Below are 15,882 nucleotides of genomic sequence, written 5' to 3' on the forward strand. Positions count from 1 at the left end.
ACATTTAGGAGGTTGGCTTTTCATCTCCTTTTTATTGCCCAGTTGTATATGTAACAGTAGAGCTGAGAAGCAGAGACAGTGATAGCTTCTCAAGCGTGGAGAAACCATCAGTATGTGGCACTCTGTCTCTCTGTTGCTGTACTCCCTACGTTTGGTGCTCTCATGTCTCATTTTCTTTAGTAGAAGTTGAGATTATTCTATACATTGTGGGACTGAGCCACAGATGACAGAAATGTGTATGTTGATATAACATAAGGTATTTAGTAAACAATATCTACCCCCCCCCTTTGGTAAAGAAATTATACTCTTTGAGCTTACTATTTGCTCTTGAAAAACATCTGCAGGAGAAATGCAGAAATACAGGCTGCTTGGCAGAAGTTTGGGGTTGAGGGGAAGAGACAGACTTACTCAGAACAGTAACAGCAACATATCAACATTTAAGAAACATAGAATTCTTGTCTGAGCTGTATCCTTCCAAATACCTGGAAATGTTTCCTCCAGAATGAACGTATCCTAGAAGCCCAGGAAGGACTGTTCTCAACAGCCCAATGCTCCCATGCAGTTATCAGTAAAAACCTTGCACCTGTGTTCAAATGAAACTGCATCCTGGAAACTTCTCATAATTCTGCTAATATGTAGCTATTAATCATGTGTGTATGAATACACGTCTTGTTGACTGCAGCTGGAGGCTTTCTTGTCAAGTGTAACTTTGGTGGCAGAGCTGTTTTTATCTATTTATGCTGCTGAAGTGGAGAAACTGCAGAAGGTTATGACAAGATCAGAAGGAGTTTTACCATTTGTACACTACTGACTGCAGAAAATAAGGTCTGCAGAATGTTTTTTGCACTGTTGTCTACAGTGAACAGAAAATGGTTTGGTTATAGGCTACCTCTCTAGGAAGGACAGTACAACTCAGGACACACAGTTCATCTCCCTGGTCACTGAGTGCATTTCTTCTCCCTGTTTACTATTAACCATATGAACCTCTACAGACAAGGTGGATTATCTTCTAAATTTATAATTTTGAACAAAGACTGTCAGCCAGCGTAGGTCTAAATTATAATATTCTAGCTACAGCAGTCAAGGTGATTGCAGCCTGATTAAGCACATATAGTACAATTCTTAGGTCAGCTGGAAGCACAGCATTGGTGGGAATCTGCAAATTGCCATTTAAAGAAATAATTCTGCTGAGTCAAACTGCCTGACCTTACACAGTTCACATCTTAACACTCACACCTCACTACTCTCAAGAGTGAGAAAATTGGTACATTTCTAAACATTAAAGCATTGTCCGTCAGAAAACTCAGAGATAATGATTTCAGTTCCTTTCTCATGATTTGCTACATACCCTCCCTGCCACCATAGGGACATCATTTTGACTCACCATGCTTCACCTTTCCAATCTGCTAAGTGGGATACAACCTTGCTTCACTAGGTCAAAGAAACCACTCATCATCATGACTAAAAGAGGGTATTTCAGCGTATTTAAGGTCCGATGGACCTTGTGTACTGGGGAAGAGCTTTACCTTTGCCAATAATCCTTAACTGCTACCATGACTATGGCATTTCAACATCCAGTAGAAGGCTTATCTCTCAATGATACAAATAATCTCCTAGAAATAACACCAGGATTTTTAATTATGAAGTTGGCTGATCACAATTAGAACCAGTAGTTTCAGTAGGGGCCAAGGAATGAGTCTGTTTATAAATAGACTTTTGTGCCTACCCCTTCTGGTTCTTCAGAAGACGCAGGTGAAAGTCATATTGATAAAGCCACAGGAGACATGCATGCTTTACTTGTTTACAAGTTTGGGTTTTGTTTTCCCCCAGGAATAGTAGTCTGGCACATTTTGTAAGTATCGCATTCACTACACAGGCATCATACTTCAGATCAAATATCAGAGGCATATCATCTATTAAAATCATGGCTGAGCATCACCCAGCATGTAGTGGAGGTCTTTCAGTCACTTAATGGGAGGGATAGACACAATTCACTAAATTCTGTGGACTTTACAGTTCACACACCCACACCCTGACACTTTTTACCAAATGTTTTTCATAAATAACTGAAAGTTACAGGAAAAGTTTAATGCACCACAAAAGAGCAGCTGTCACTGGAAACCAGCAAACTGAAAAGTTTGTCTTGTTTAGTGCACATTACTGGAGAGCTGCAGCATCATGGCAACTAAGTTAGCTAGGACACCAGGGCTACAGTCTTATTTCATGTATAAATTGCTAATTGATTTGTAATGAATATAGAATGTCATGATAGTGTTTTTCAAATGTAGGTCAAGTGCTTCAAGTATTCTATAATGAAGTATATAACCTTTCACAGAGTAACAATAATTGAGAGGAGAGTACTCAATAAAATTAAAGGACAGTAAATTTGGAAATCTTGTGTAGAAATGCTATTTTATGCAGCCTATCCGAGGAATTTGCAGCCTCAGGAAATGATCCAGCCAAATGTAACAGCTATGGCCAATAGCAAGATCTCTAGTTTAAATGAAATCTTTCTTGTAACAATATAAAATTGGAGAATATCGGGAGCGGGAGATATTAGAAAGAAAACGTAAAAATTGCCACTGAATATATCTTCCTGCTTGAAGCCTTCATTTTGAAAATCATCTTTTTCAGGAAAAGTACCTTCATAACTTTAAGGATGTGTAGAAGTGATTTCCTCAGCTTAGATCAAAGATTTAATGGTAGCCTCGCAGGAATGGCTCCATGGATACATAAAGGGCCATGCATATACTAATGTGAGATTTAGATATTTATCACTGCTCAATTACAAAGTAAAGAGGTTTGGATTAAAACATAAATTTTCCTTTTCCATTCCCTCGTTCCTTCTCTTCCCATGAATATCTGGGTGAATGCATTTCATTCACACATATGCTCATGGAACTACTATGTTAAACTCAGCTTAACACTAGAAGCATTTTTTATAGAATGGGAGACTGTTTTGCATTGTGAGGGAAAAATGTTTTCCTCACAACTTTTTAGTCAGAACTCGGGTACAAAACCAACTGAAATAAACAGAGGATCATAGAATCATAAAATCATAGACTAGTTAGGGTTGGAAAGCAACCCTTCTACTGTTTCTTTCATTTCCATTATATCTTTATGATGCTTTCATGATAAACTCTTTGTTTCTGAAACTTTACAGATTGACTAAAATGCTTTGCATTCATACAAGTCAGTGAACAAAACAGATCTCATAAAATCAGCGTAACACTTCAGGAGTAACTAAGATGGGGTGAATTTCCCAGAAGGTGCCTGGATAAATTTGTCCAGTGAAAAGATTTGAAAGATTTCTTTTTCTACCTTTCCTCATGCTAGATATATTACAACAGCAGAAACAGCTGATGAACAAAACATTCATCCCGAATGAGAAAAAGGATATTGCTGGCAGTTCCCAAGAACATCCAATTAACAACTGTAACTGGCAATAGCATGATATTTGAGGCTAACCTACAAACAAAAAATAAACTATTTGTTCAATCAAACATTCTCCTCTGGTCAACTTCTCAACTGCACAGCTGATTTGGGTTTAAGAACACCTTGGCTTTGCAGTACTTGCAGTCTTTGCCTTGAAAGCTTTTGCTAGTAGCCAGAGCAGGCAGAGGATTTGTGATGTGAAGGTTTGACTCCTTGCTTTCTCTCAACTTCTTCTCCATAGAGATATAAGACATCTGAGACTGCCTTTTTAACAGTTATGCTCTTAAATAACCCATAGGTAGGTAATTGGACTATTAGTACTGTGACACAAACCAACCCCTAAATATGCAAAAAATTTAGTATTGTTGGTTAGCCAAACAAATCCTGCAAATTGTTTTTTTTTCTCTGATCTCTAAACAGTACACTTCTTATGTTATACTGGTTTCTTTTTAATGTAATACTTGCGATAAATATATTAATTATGTTTTTTGCAACTTATTGTAAGCCTCACTGTTCTTAATATTGGTTTTAACAAGGAAATTACTCATTGTTATTCACAATTTCTAGTTTATTCACAGAACTACAAATGCTTAAAAGAAGCCCAGAAAGATTTCAGTGAGGTGTAACAGAACTAAAGCTACAGCAAGAAGGGATACAGTACTAAAATAGACTTTCTATGTATGTTAGGCTCCATAAGCACTTTTTCCAACCGTAGGGCAAACTATGGGATTTCTTCTTTAGCACCGAAATCCTGCACATCCTGAATCTGCTGATTTGTTTGGAGCCTGAACAGTGTGAGGATGCTGCATCTCATGTCAATAAAGACATGAAAAAGGCACATTTTCACTTGAGAAATTCCTGTCTGGTTTCCACATACACCTCAAGTAAGTCTATACACAGCATGTATCCATCTGACTTCATTCATAGAAGGAGAAATAAAAGAATTCTGTTTCTTATTACCCATTGTATATCCTTAAAAAGCTGGATTTAGACTTAGTGCATTATTACCCTAAGGATGAAGATTCCACTTTGCAGATCCTTCAATATTTAAAATCTAATTAGCTGTCTTTGCTTGGTTGGTTTTTAATCCAGTACTCATGTATGTGCAAAATTTAAGGCATATGAATAACTTCATTGAAGTTAATGGTCAATAATTCCATTGAAGTCAATTGTCATTATTGTTACCAGCAGAAATGAAGTGATATGCGTAAGTGCTTTACTTGAATGGGATGGGGCACAGGACTGGGAGAAATATATGATAAGGAGCTCATTTTATGAAATTCCTTGGGAAAAAAAATCACAAGTTTAATGTACATGGTGACTAAAAAATTAAAAAAAGATTTAAGCATTTCAGTCTAGACATCCTATTGCATCATCAGAAGTATCATCATTTCTCTTAGCAACCTGAAATACTCTCTCAGCCTTCCTGAGTCTTTAACACAGGTGATAAGGAGTGGGAATTTAAGGTCTCAGAGCTGACTCAAGGTGAAAGAACAGAGATGGGATAAAAAAATACAAAACTGCAAACCTTGTAATAATCAAAAATAGAAAACCTAAAATAAAATAAACTTACTTTTACGGACTTAAGAACAATGGGATAAAATTGCTTCTGAATGGCTTAAAACATAAGCAAAGGACTCCAGATGCCTTTGCTATTCTGGGTAGAATTCCTTTCTAAGCATCAATATCCTAATAGTGTTAAATTTGACTCCAAGACACAGTTGCTCCTCATTACTGTTCTGCAATACTCTACGTTTTGTAGCTGGCACCATCAGATGGATGAAAAGGAAAGACTGGAGAGTTCATCCCAGCTTCAGTCTGAACTGATGACATTCAAAGAAAGGAGCAGCACTTGATCAGTTGCTCCTGTTAAAAACTGTTTGACAATTACATTTCTTTTGTTTTGAAGGAGAAGGAAAATTTTAAGATTGCTCTCTCCAAGCACTTATTTTTAGGTATCTTCTTACTGTGCTACCTCAGTTATGGAATTTTATAAATTCCGTATGTGCATTCTATATGGATATACAGACATCTATAACCTTTCTTCTTTTCTTTTTTTTTTCAGAATTTCCTCAGGAGAAAGGCAAGACAGAGCTGGATGAAGTGCACAGGGCATCATGAACCAGGGCAGAGGATGCTCTAGACACGTTATTCTGCTGTACAGTTACTGTAGGATCAAAGCAAATAGTGTAGGCAAGATTCATCCTACGTAGGCAGTGGGAAGAATAATAAAATTCCTATGTGTACCTTAGTTCCTCAATTGTTCTGTATGCTCTGTAATGATGGAAAGAGCAAATTAAAATTCCACTCTGAGCTAGAAATATTGGCAATTTGTACAGAACTCTCTGCAGGAGCTAAATGGAGCCATTATCTGAGAAAGGACTGCCTTGATGAGGACAACAGAAGCCATCAAGGGAAGAGATTAATTTATGACAGAGAATCCTTGGAAAGAATCAAAGAAACTGCAGCAGTGTGTGTCCAGAAGAGAGAAAAGGGGCAGACAGATTTGAGAAAAATGGGAATCTGCAGAGGTTTCTTCTTCAGCTCTTCTGACAAAGACTATGTTAAATCTGCTGTAGATGTTCTCACCCAAGTACGCCTGCTCTGATCCAGGAGAATTGTTTATTCTAGAAAACCTTTGAGTATAGCTATAGCTCATTGCTATGCTGCTTGATCTCTCTGACAAGAAGGTGAAGTCTTCACAACTGACCAAGCTTCCAGCACAGCACAATAGAGAAGACAAGTGAAAGCAGTGCTGGCCTCAGCCTCAGAGGTGTAAGAGCACACAGTCCTGCAGAAGATACACCTTGACTGGCTTGGACTTCTTGGGGAGACTGCGTAAAAGCAGAAGCCCTGCAGAAGAGCCCTACCACAGTGCTGCAACCTGTGCAAGAACAAGGTGAGAGTGGAGATGCAGAAGCACTGCCTTACAACCATGTCAGGTGCTTGATAGCAAAATGCAAACATATAAAATAGCTGCTTGATCTTTGATCTTCTCTGAAATTATGCAGTCACAGTGGAATGCCATTGTGCTATTATATGAACTCCTTTAAATGAAGAACACGAAAGATACGAAGCAAACCATATTTGCTTTTTGTTGCATATAGTATGCGGGAAGTGTACTGTTACCAGTAGAATTTGCCAAACATATTTCTTTTAACAGCATTGAGTCATATTTTCATCACTCAAATACTGGCCCCACCTTTTCAAGGATATGCACATTTTCGCATCTGGGAAAGACTGTATGAAGTCTGAGGCATAGAAAAAAACCCAAAAAAATTTTAACCACCTTTCAGCCCCAGATTACTGGTACTGTATGAGGGCACTGAATCCTTCCACTGTGTTCTTTAGCCCCCTGTACATAATCACTGGAGTCCACAACATTATTTCATTCTTTAGTAAAGTTTCATATTCACATTTCAGTTGTTTTCAGGTTGAGTGCACATTGTTCTTTGTAGTCAGCTGTTCTTTAACAGATTGAGCTATTATGGGGAATATAAGGTCTTTGTCTGAGAATGGGAATAGAATTAAAACTTGCATCCAAATACCAGCAGGTCAAAATGTCTGTGGCACACAATGATTGAGCTGAACAGTTTTTCCACTGCAAGCTATTTCTGTTGAAAATGCTTACTGATCCCAGACTTCTACAGCACTGCAGCTTGTGCTTGCTGGAGGGACAGGAGGTCAGTATTGACTTGGGTGTGTTTACTACTGTCTTAATTAAATATGTAATTTTAAATGACCATCACACAAGTTTACTGTACAACTTCAACTAATGGCAGAGGCTAGTAGCATTTCATTTCAAAATAGAGGAAAAAAATTCAACCTCTCCCTTTACTTAAAGAGAACAGCAGTGGTACGGGGTTTTGTTTTCACAAAGCTGCAACTTTTATTAGCACTAGGAATGTTCCAAAGGGATGTGGATTACCATGGCAAATCAACTATCTGAAAAGTGGATTTAGCTGACAAAATCTCAGCATGCTAAATTTTGTTTGTGCAAGTACCTTGGGGAAATTCCTACAGTCAACTTTACTGGGGCGGGAAAACAGAAATGATCAGGAAGCCATCATTTACACTTCTTCCCATCCCACCTGTACTCTTTGTGCTTTCTTGTGGGACTTACCTATTTTTCTGTGAAAGCTAGAGGGGGCTATGTACATCTGCAACATGTTTGGCAATAAAGGGATTCTGAACTCCTACTGAAAACATTAATTACACAGCAAGAATTCCTTACATCAAAGACAAATTCTGAGCTCAAATAAGCCTCCTGCATTGCCACCTCACTCTCTTTTCCCAGGCTTAATATGTAAAAGAAAAAAAAAAGTAATTCAATATATTTCGATTCAGGTTAACATAGAACAAGTTACCCAAAAGTGAAATACTGAAATTCATGTATTGCTAAGTGATTCAGAAACTCACATTCTAGAGTGTGCTGGAACTGCTACACTTTGAGGATGTAAGTAATTCTCTTTAAAATATTCCCTTAAAAGTTTGTTGTTGTTGTTTGGTTGGGGTTATTTCCTAGGTCACTCCTAAAGACACTAGGCCCAGACTGAACAGATCTTCAAGGCTTTCCATAAACACAGCTTGTAGGCTAGTATGCCAGGCCCTTGCTCTTGATCCATTCTGCTTGTTGATACAAGTGGCTGACAGACCATTTTCCCTACCTCTTCCCTCCTCAACATCTAACATCAACAGTGACACTACTTTTGCCTCTAGTTATAGGATATTCATGTCATTGATCCATCTGCAGAGTTCTGCCAAAGTCAGGTCCCTATACAGGTAACAGCACCCATAAAGGTGTTCCATTCTCTCATGTGACTGAGTACATAAGTACATAAGTGAATTAGCCTGTTGGGTGAATTTGCAATTTGCAGAAATGGAATGTAGTGACCTCCAAAAATTATTTGGACTTGTGTCCAAATCAGGATTTGAATTCAGGCCTCCAGAGTCAAAAGTCAGAGAGCTTTACGTGAGTTGCCTGGTTCCCATGTAAGTGCGTATAGTTTTTTTCCCCTTTTAAAAAGACTTTGAAAGTCATCCAAAAGCCCAAAGGCTATTGAGCCACAGGGCTGATAGTTCTTCCATTATAGCTATTGCAGCAGTTCCATCTCTTACTGCTGCTCAGTTATTTAAAAACCTTTTCATCTTTTAAAGGCTTTGGAAATTCAACTCCAAAAGAATAAAGTGCTGATTTCAAGCATGAAAATATCCCCTAGGATGGTGGGTCTCCAAATCTAAAGATTTAATTTCATCTTAGAATTCTGGGCTATCCCTTCCTGGCTCTGCTTATTTTGTATTTACATTTGCACAGCTGATTATCCAGAAAGGATTTTCTGCCCGTTTTACTGTCCTGCCGTTTTATAACTGCTTCTATTTATCTCAGTGCAGACTGATAGCAAATTCTACCACAAGTCTATTAGAACAGCACTGATTGCTTCATGCACAAGAATATGCAAGCACACACTGTTCATTGATTTACATAGTCAATTAAGTTCTTAAAAATAAAGATCATGAAAAACAGTACTGTAAGCTGTAGATAATCACTACCTTCTTTATTAAGTGGAGGCATGACTGTCAATTCTTGTTTTACACTTGGTCACTATTTAACCCAGTTTCCTTTGTAGCCAGTTCTTGATCTATGATATTTCTAGAAATCAGTTCCATTTTAGATTATGAATCCAACTTTCATTTGTGAAATCACTCTCAAAATTCTCAAAATGTACGGCATCTAGAACTACACTTTAATCTGATACGCACATTAGCCACTCACAGATATTGTATGAGCATTAGAAGTTCATTGGAGAAATTACTTTCAAAGATTCTGAAGGAGGTACAACTGCACTATAGGCAGACAAGATTCCCCTTCTCTTTTCCTTATGAGTTTTATCAGCAACATCTAGTAGGTGAGATCAGCATGATGTCCAGAACTGATTTAATCTAGGTATGTTTTAAAAATCCACAGTACGGATGTTCTGCGGTAAATTTTCCCCTGACTGAGTCCTACTCTTAATTTTCTACTTCTGGTCTCTTTAGGGAGATGTGCCCAATGTTGCTTTTAGGCCTCCAATTTAGATGCAGCTCAGAGGATTGGAGTTAGAATGAAACAGTTCTAGAGGAGGCCATGGGTGCAGCTAAATTATACACTTATGATGTATGACCACCCATCATACCGAGTCCTTAAGTCCCACTCACGCAGAAATTCCACTCAAATCAATGAATAAAGCCAACATTAGTGGACCGATTCTCACTGAAGGCAGGAAAGACTTTTATTCACAGTAAGATTGGTAAGGGTTTAGTGGCATTGCTCTTTGTCTAGAAAACAAGATGCTGAAAAAAATTAAACTTAAAATAAACATGAGTTTTACAAAAGTTCTAAAGCCACCACTTGCATTCTGACCTTGGTCGTATGCCCCTGTCTTTTTCTTTCCAGGGTCTAGATAATGAACCAAAGTCTGTTATTTGTGAATTTGTCTGGAGCATATGGGTCCGAACTTAACAACTCTGAAGACAATTGTTTCAGAAGGCAAAGATCTTCAGTTCTTGAAAAACTGGTAGTAGGGCCCAAAGCAGTGCATTCACAGAGGCACTCAAAATCCCAAGTCATATAGGTTGATTTAGCTCAGTAGTTAATCTCTTAATTTTATAGCTCTGGGATAGAAGATTAAAGACAAGAAAGGTCTCTGGTGATTAGACAGTAGCAATTAGGAAACAGTCTAAGAAAGAACGGAAGAAACAATAGAGAAAGGGCAACAGAAAGACAGGGCTATTAAAGAGGTCCTTCCCACGCAGGAGCACTGGGCAGATGGTCTCCATTAACACCTCCCCATAACCAACCCAAAGCAGCTTATTTTTAATGGAGAGTTTCTTTCCATGTAAAGGAAGAGGACTGAGAGGTCCAAAGCTGAGGTCTGAAGGGCTCATGGAAACTTCATTTCACACAATAAGTGCTGATTTTGCATTGAACAAATGTTCAGCAGCAGGTTTTCGTGGCAGGTGGCAACCAGCAAGTCGCTGCTGTTACTCATTTTCAAGGTAGCAGTACAAGCAACCACAACAGTTGAAATGCAGTTGTTCATGAGAAAAAAGAAAACAGATTTAGGTCAGCATTTATGCAAATTAAGGGTGGACACTGTTTTTTCAGCGCATTAATGCTGTGGCCCTTCAGTGCTCTGAACTATGGGCCCTCTCCCCTTACCCACCGCTGTTACAGATGGAGAAGAAATAGCCTCTGCAATTACAGAGACGGGTTGCTCATACTTGCATGCATATTCTTTGTAAATTTTTCACATCCATACAAAGCCCTGCCAAAAAGATGATTAAAAAACCTCAACCCCACAACAATACAAGCCCAACATTTTCTTGGAGGGGTGGGGGCGGATGGGAATAAACACCATGGAAACATGTAGACAGATATATTCTTAGAATCAGATCATTCTCTTGTGTGGAAAGCCTTACTAATTCAAGCCTAAGTGCTGCAAGAATAAAGGGTTAGAAGGAAAAACACAGCTGGCAAAAAATTGGGGGTTGCAGCTTTGTGTTTAATGTCTTCCACTTTGTGGCAATATCTCTGTATGCCTCACATCATCTTCCTCTTTGGCTGCAACAGACTGTGGGGAGATAAGAAAAGCCCACAAGATATGTCAATGCTGTCAGCAAAATTAATTATATCTGTTGTCCAGTTTGTACTGTTTTGATTTCATGATGGGAATTGTAAGGGTTACTGTAAACTCCCGTCTGAAGCTCATTTAGTGACTCTTGGAAGTATGATCTCTCATTCAGAGATGGAAGGATCTTCCTGAGCAGCCTGTTTAACTCACTTCATCTATATATGTTACTCTCTGCTGCCCTTGGGGATGTGATGCTTCTGAATGTTTCACTGATTCAATCTCGCTACATTGTGACTCTACCTTCACTGTGGTGGCTCTGCCACACTGTTTTAGACTACCAAAACACCTTCTTGCCTAGGGGCTGAGAAGCCCACCGAGGATTGTTTGGTTAAATTTGAGGGAGTCAACTTATCACGTGCCAGGTCAGGCGTCTCTTCCAGGGGCAGATTAGTGCCCTGGATCTCATTCAGACCTGGCTTTAGTCCATCTATAATAATACCACACTCTTCAGTTTACAGTTAAAGCCTTGAGGTAAACTGTCCCTGGAGGCGCTGCATGTTATTTTCAGAGACTCAACCAAGTATTCTGAAGCATGGTCCAAATCACATGGGACAAAGCCAATACTCCACAAATTATGTCAGGCTTATGGCTGCTTATTATTAATAAACATCAAGCACATAAATCATGTAGAATTACTCAGTCCTCGAATTCAAGCTGCAGTGGCCAAACCATATGCAGAACAACTCAGGACCAGGTTCTCCACTACCCAGCAACGTGAACAGCCCAATACAACAATGTATGGATGTGTTTTGCACTTGCTTTTTTCTTTTATTTATATAATAGCTTAGATGTAGGGGAGTGGAGAGACCAGGTACATAAAACTGAGGCTGCAGTGGGCAGATTTGCATGCAGTGTCATAAGGCTTCAGCTACAGAAAGCACATTTCACATGAAGATGAAAGCCTTTCTAGAGACAGGGCACTGTCCAAACTGTATCTAATTCAGAAGCAAAGCGTCCCCTGAAGGACAGAAACAAACTGTTTAAAAATAATTAAAAAGAAGCCCAATTAGGGAAGGTTGAAAGAACTGAATCTACTCAGATTAGAAAAAGATTAAGGGAAGGCAACAAATGTCTACAAATACTTAAACAGGATGTTACAAAATGCACAGGGATTAATTTTCCTCCTTAGTCAACAAGACAATAAGAAGTCACAGACTGCAGCAGAGACTGATTACAAAATACAAAATAACTCCATTTGTAACATTTAGATTTGCATCTGCTGCTGAAGTTTCCAAGACTGAGAGGTCTTCAGAAATGGGCCTTGGTGCCTGCACAAGCGAGCGAGCTGCTAATGCCAGATGATCACACATTAAGGAGAGTTTTGAGAATAATAAGCTTGATCTTTCAACCATGCATAGGAAAACCTATGATGTGACATATCATAAGAGGTGCCTATCTACTCAAATAATTCTGTAAACTGAATGCATATAAGATAAAGCCACCTGGCAGTTTTACTGGGACAAAGCAAACCTTGTAAGATTGAGGCAGTGTAGGAGATGTGCTTCTATAAACTCTTAACTCTCCCTTCAACAAAGATCAATTTTTCAGCAAAGAGTCAACAAGGTTGTTTTGCATGGATTCTCATCCTGTCCGATATAGTTATTTCACATTAAAATTTTGGCTCCTTGTAAGTAATATCTTACCTGCCACTAGAGCAGTGTCAAACTGCTTTCCTTAACATTTTTCTTTCACATTTCAAAAGATACCAATCTACCTCACAAGTCTTATCTACTGAGCGAGAGGAGATTGGAAAGTATATTGATCTTATTGATGTAAAATCTTTCTAAGGAATAAAAGTTTATTGCTTTCCTGTTTCTCATTATCTTATTGTGAAGTTGCGGACCACAGGCTGGGAAATAGTACTCCATGAGAGAGGAGACAGGCTTCACTAAAGAGGCAAAAAGCTGAAGGAGGCATGCAGAGAAGCATGAAGAAGGAAGCAGGAAACTGAAGATAGAATTTGAAGAGCTACTAAGTGGATTAGGAGTCCAAGGCTTGTGGAATGTCATACAGATTTCTAACTTTTAAACATGCAGGTTTAACCTTGCAAAGTATGGCACAAGACAGACATAGGTTTCATAAGATTGCTAGCATATTTTTCAGGGCAACATGCTGAAATGTGCTAAGCTCCCTCCATTCCCACTGAGAGGAATGCAGAGATCTAGGTACCTTTCAAAAGCTATCTTTCAGAAAATAGGAAGATATAATTGAAAAGCACCTGTAGAAAAGCTCAGACCAAGGGAACTGCTCCATTGTCTAAACATTTCCAGCCAAGTAATTCGGCAGAGAGCTTTAGCTGTGGTTCTGCTGAGCTTTACGCTCTTTTCAGGTTTAAGGAGGAAGCAAAGAAAACTCCCTACATACTTTGGTATCTACTCTGAATTGCAGAGGAGCTGAGAACCTGACAGTGTGCTTGAGCTTTGAATGCTCAGCACTTTTAATATTAATTACTTTACATCTTTAAGTTTAAGGAATGACCTCTGAAAGTCATCTCCTAAAATTTTCAGCTGCAAAACAGTCTGATTTGCAGATAATGTTTTCTTGCACTGTTCTTTAATCTGTGCTTTCCTTTCAGTGTAGAATGGACAACCAACTTTCTATCTCAGGGTGTAGTTGGAGAGTGAGGACCTGCATTTCCAATTTAATAAACTCTGCAGATTTATTTCCTAACAACGCAAGTGTTAATTTCCAGGACCTCAATGTGGATCCAGGAGTTCTCTCAAAGTGTTATCTACTTGAGAAGAAAATAGTCTCCTATCTCTACACTCTTATGGAGATGCAGACCCCAGTGGGTTGTCTATGACAAGGCCACTTTTCTTGGCTTAAGAGGTAAAGGCCAGGGAGTAGAGTTATAAATGAGTCAGGCTTCACTAAAGAAACAATGGCTCACACTAAGTTTAAAATAGATTATTTCTATCCTATTCCACTTACTAAAATTTGTCCTTCACTCTCAGAGATTGAAATGTTGCATTTTTTCTATTTACTATCCAGAAATAATCTTACTTTTGATCTAGCTAGCTTAAGTTAGAATGCCTTTTTCATAGACTATAAAACTTATAGTATAAACCACAATTGATCAGGTTTGAAACATCCACATATGAAAATACAGTGTCAATATTCAGAGACTGTTTCTACATATAAATATTAAAGCCACAATGCTTCTCTTAAGTGTGCCCTATAGTAACTGCCAAAACAACATCTGCCCCCAAAGTGGCACAGACTTCTCTGCAGAAGGAAATACACATTGCATCTCAAATACCTTCTTTACCATATGCCAAGCACTGATCACAGTTGACTTCTATCCACTTTGTCAACATGAAACAGAGGCAAAAGGTCTTATGGAACAACAATACTCTAAGAATTGTTTACAGCAGCTTAACTGAGCATGCCTGTCAGCTCAGTCGTTCAGGTATTTAATTTTGTGTTTCATGGCCTTTAAACATAGGTGATACGTTTTTTTCTTTACAAACTAAATTTCCTTCTCCTCAATTACTGAAATTTTGTCTGCAATGCTAACTCTTTTGTAGTCTTGTCTTGTAATAATTGGAAACCAATGATAAGAAATATTTCTCTTATTTCCAAAGCAAAGGACAGTAGCAATAGGACAAAGGGTAACAGGTTCAAATTAAACCAGAGGAAGTTCAGATTAGATATGAGGAAGAAGTTCTTTACTGTGAGGGCAGTGATACACTGTTGCCCAGGGAAGTGGTAAAAGCTCCATTCCCGGCAGTGTTCAAGGCCAGGTTGGACAGAGCATTGGGCAACATGGTCTAGTGAGAGGTGTCGCTGCCCATGGCAGGGGGGTTGGGACTAGATGATCTTAAGGTCTTTTCCAACCTTAACTATTCTATGATTTTATGATTTTATCAAAGCCATAATATAAAAAGCTAATTATATAGATGCCCCTAAAAATAATGACCATCAATCAGTATTAATTTCAGGTCTTAGTTCACCATACTGTCTCTAAAGGTAGAAGAACAGATCAGGAAATTCGTGAAAAAAGCTGGCTGAATACCCAACAAAGGCCCACAGCTAAAATCCAGGTTGCTGCAGGGATGCCGTAAAAAACTCAGACCACCTGCAGCAGTCATGTTAGAAAATCATTTAACATTGAATATAAGGTTTTGGCTTCTGGTATTAGGTAACTGATAACCGAGTTCTGAACGAGTCACATCCCATCATGCAAATGATGCCTGGATCCAAAAGTGTGGGGATTGGCAGGGGTTTTCATTACATGTGCTTTTGGAGAAAACAGTGACAACTTTTAGTTAGGTTTCATGATACTAAACAGTGTACACTGCCAAAACTCTTTTCATGTTTGTTTCTGCTTTTAGTCTCTTCTGTCTCCCCTGAACTACCTCTAAATCCTCTCAATCACATGAAGATCGAAGGAATGTGAGTTAAATGTGATAAAAAGACAGGCATATCATATATAGTTATAGTTGAGCTGTGGAGTAGTTTTGCTCAGTTATGTTTCTGACTTAACTTCTGCTCTTCCTTATTATCAGTCTATACCCTCTTTTCAAGTAAAGGCAATTTTTGTGCTCTGAGACCCAGACTCCCCTTGCGGTTTGATCTCTGCCCTTTATCTCAGGCATTAAAAAGAAGCTTGAGTCACAATTCTAATCTAAATTTATGAGGATAAAGAGACAACTTCTAGCTGTTCAACATAGAGACTATCTATTGCAGATAAGCTAAATCTTCAAAGGGAAATCTTGTAAACTGTAACTCACTGGTGGGTAGAAGACAGCTGATGTTGATTAACAGCGCAAGCTGC

General features: G+C 38.6%; 1 protein-coding gene across 5 annotated transcripts in view; it reads right to left on the minus strand.

Moving 5' to 3' along the window:
- Positions 1–15,882, minus strand: part of CACNA1C (calcium voltage-gated channel subunit alpha1 C) — a 482,397-nt gene that overhangs the window by 149,839 nt on the left and 316,676 nt on the right. The gene's annotated exons all lie outside the window — the stretch shown is intronic.

Source organism: Pezoporus flaviventris, unplaced genomic scaffold (assembly GCF_033815535.1).
Source record: "Pezoporus flaviventris isolate CSIRO_AGI_PZ_B2104156 unplaced genomic scaffold, CSIRO_AGI_Pfla_v1 ptg000002l, whole genome shotgun sequence".
In the NCBI taxonomy this organism is placed as follows: Eukaryota; Metazoa; Chordata; class Aves; order Psittaciformes; family Psittacidae; genus Pezoporus; species Pezoporus flaviventris.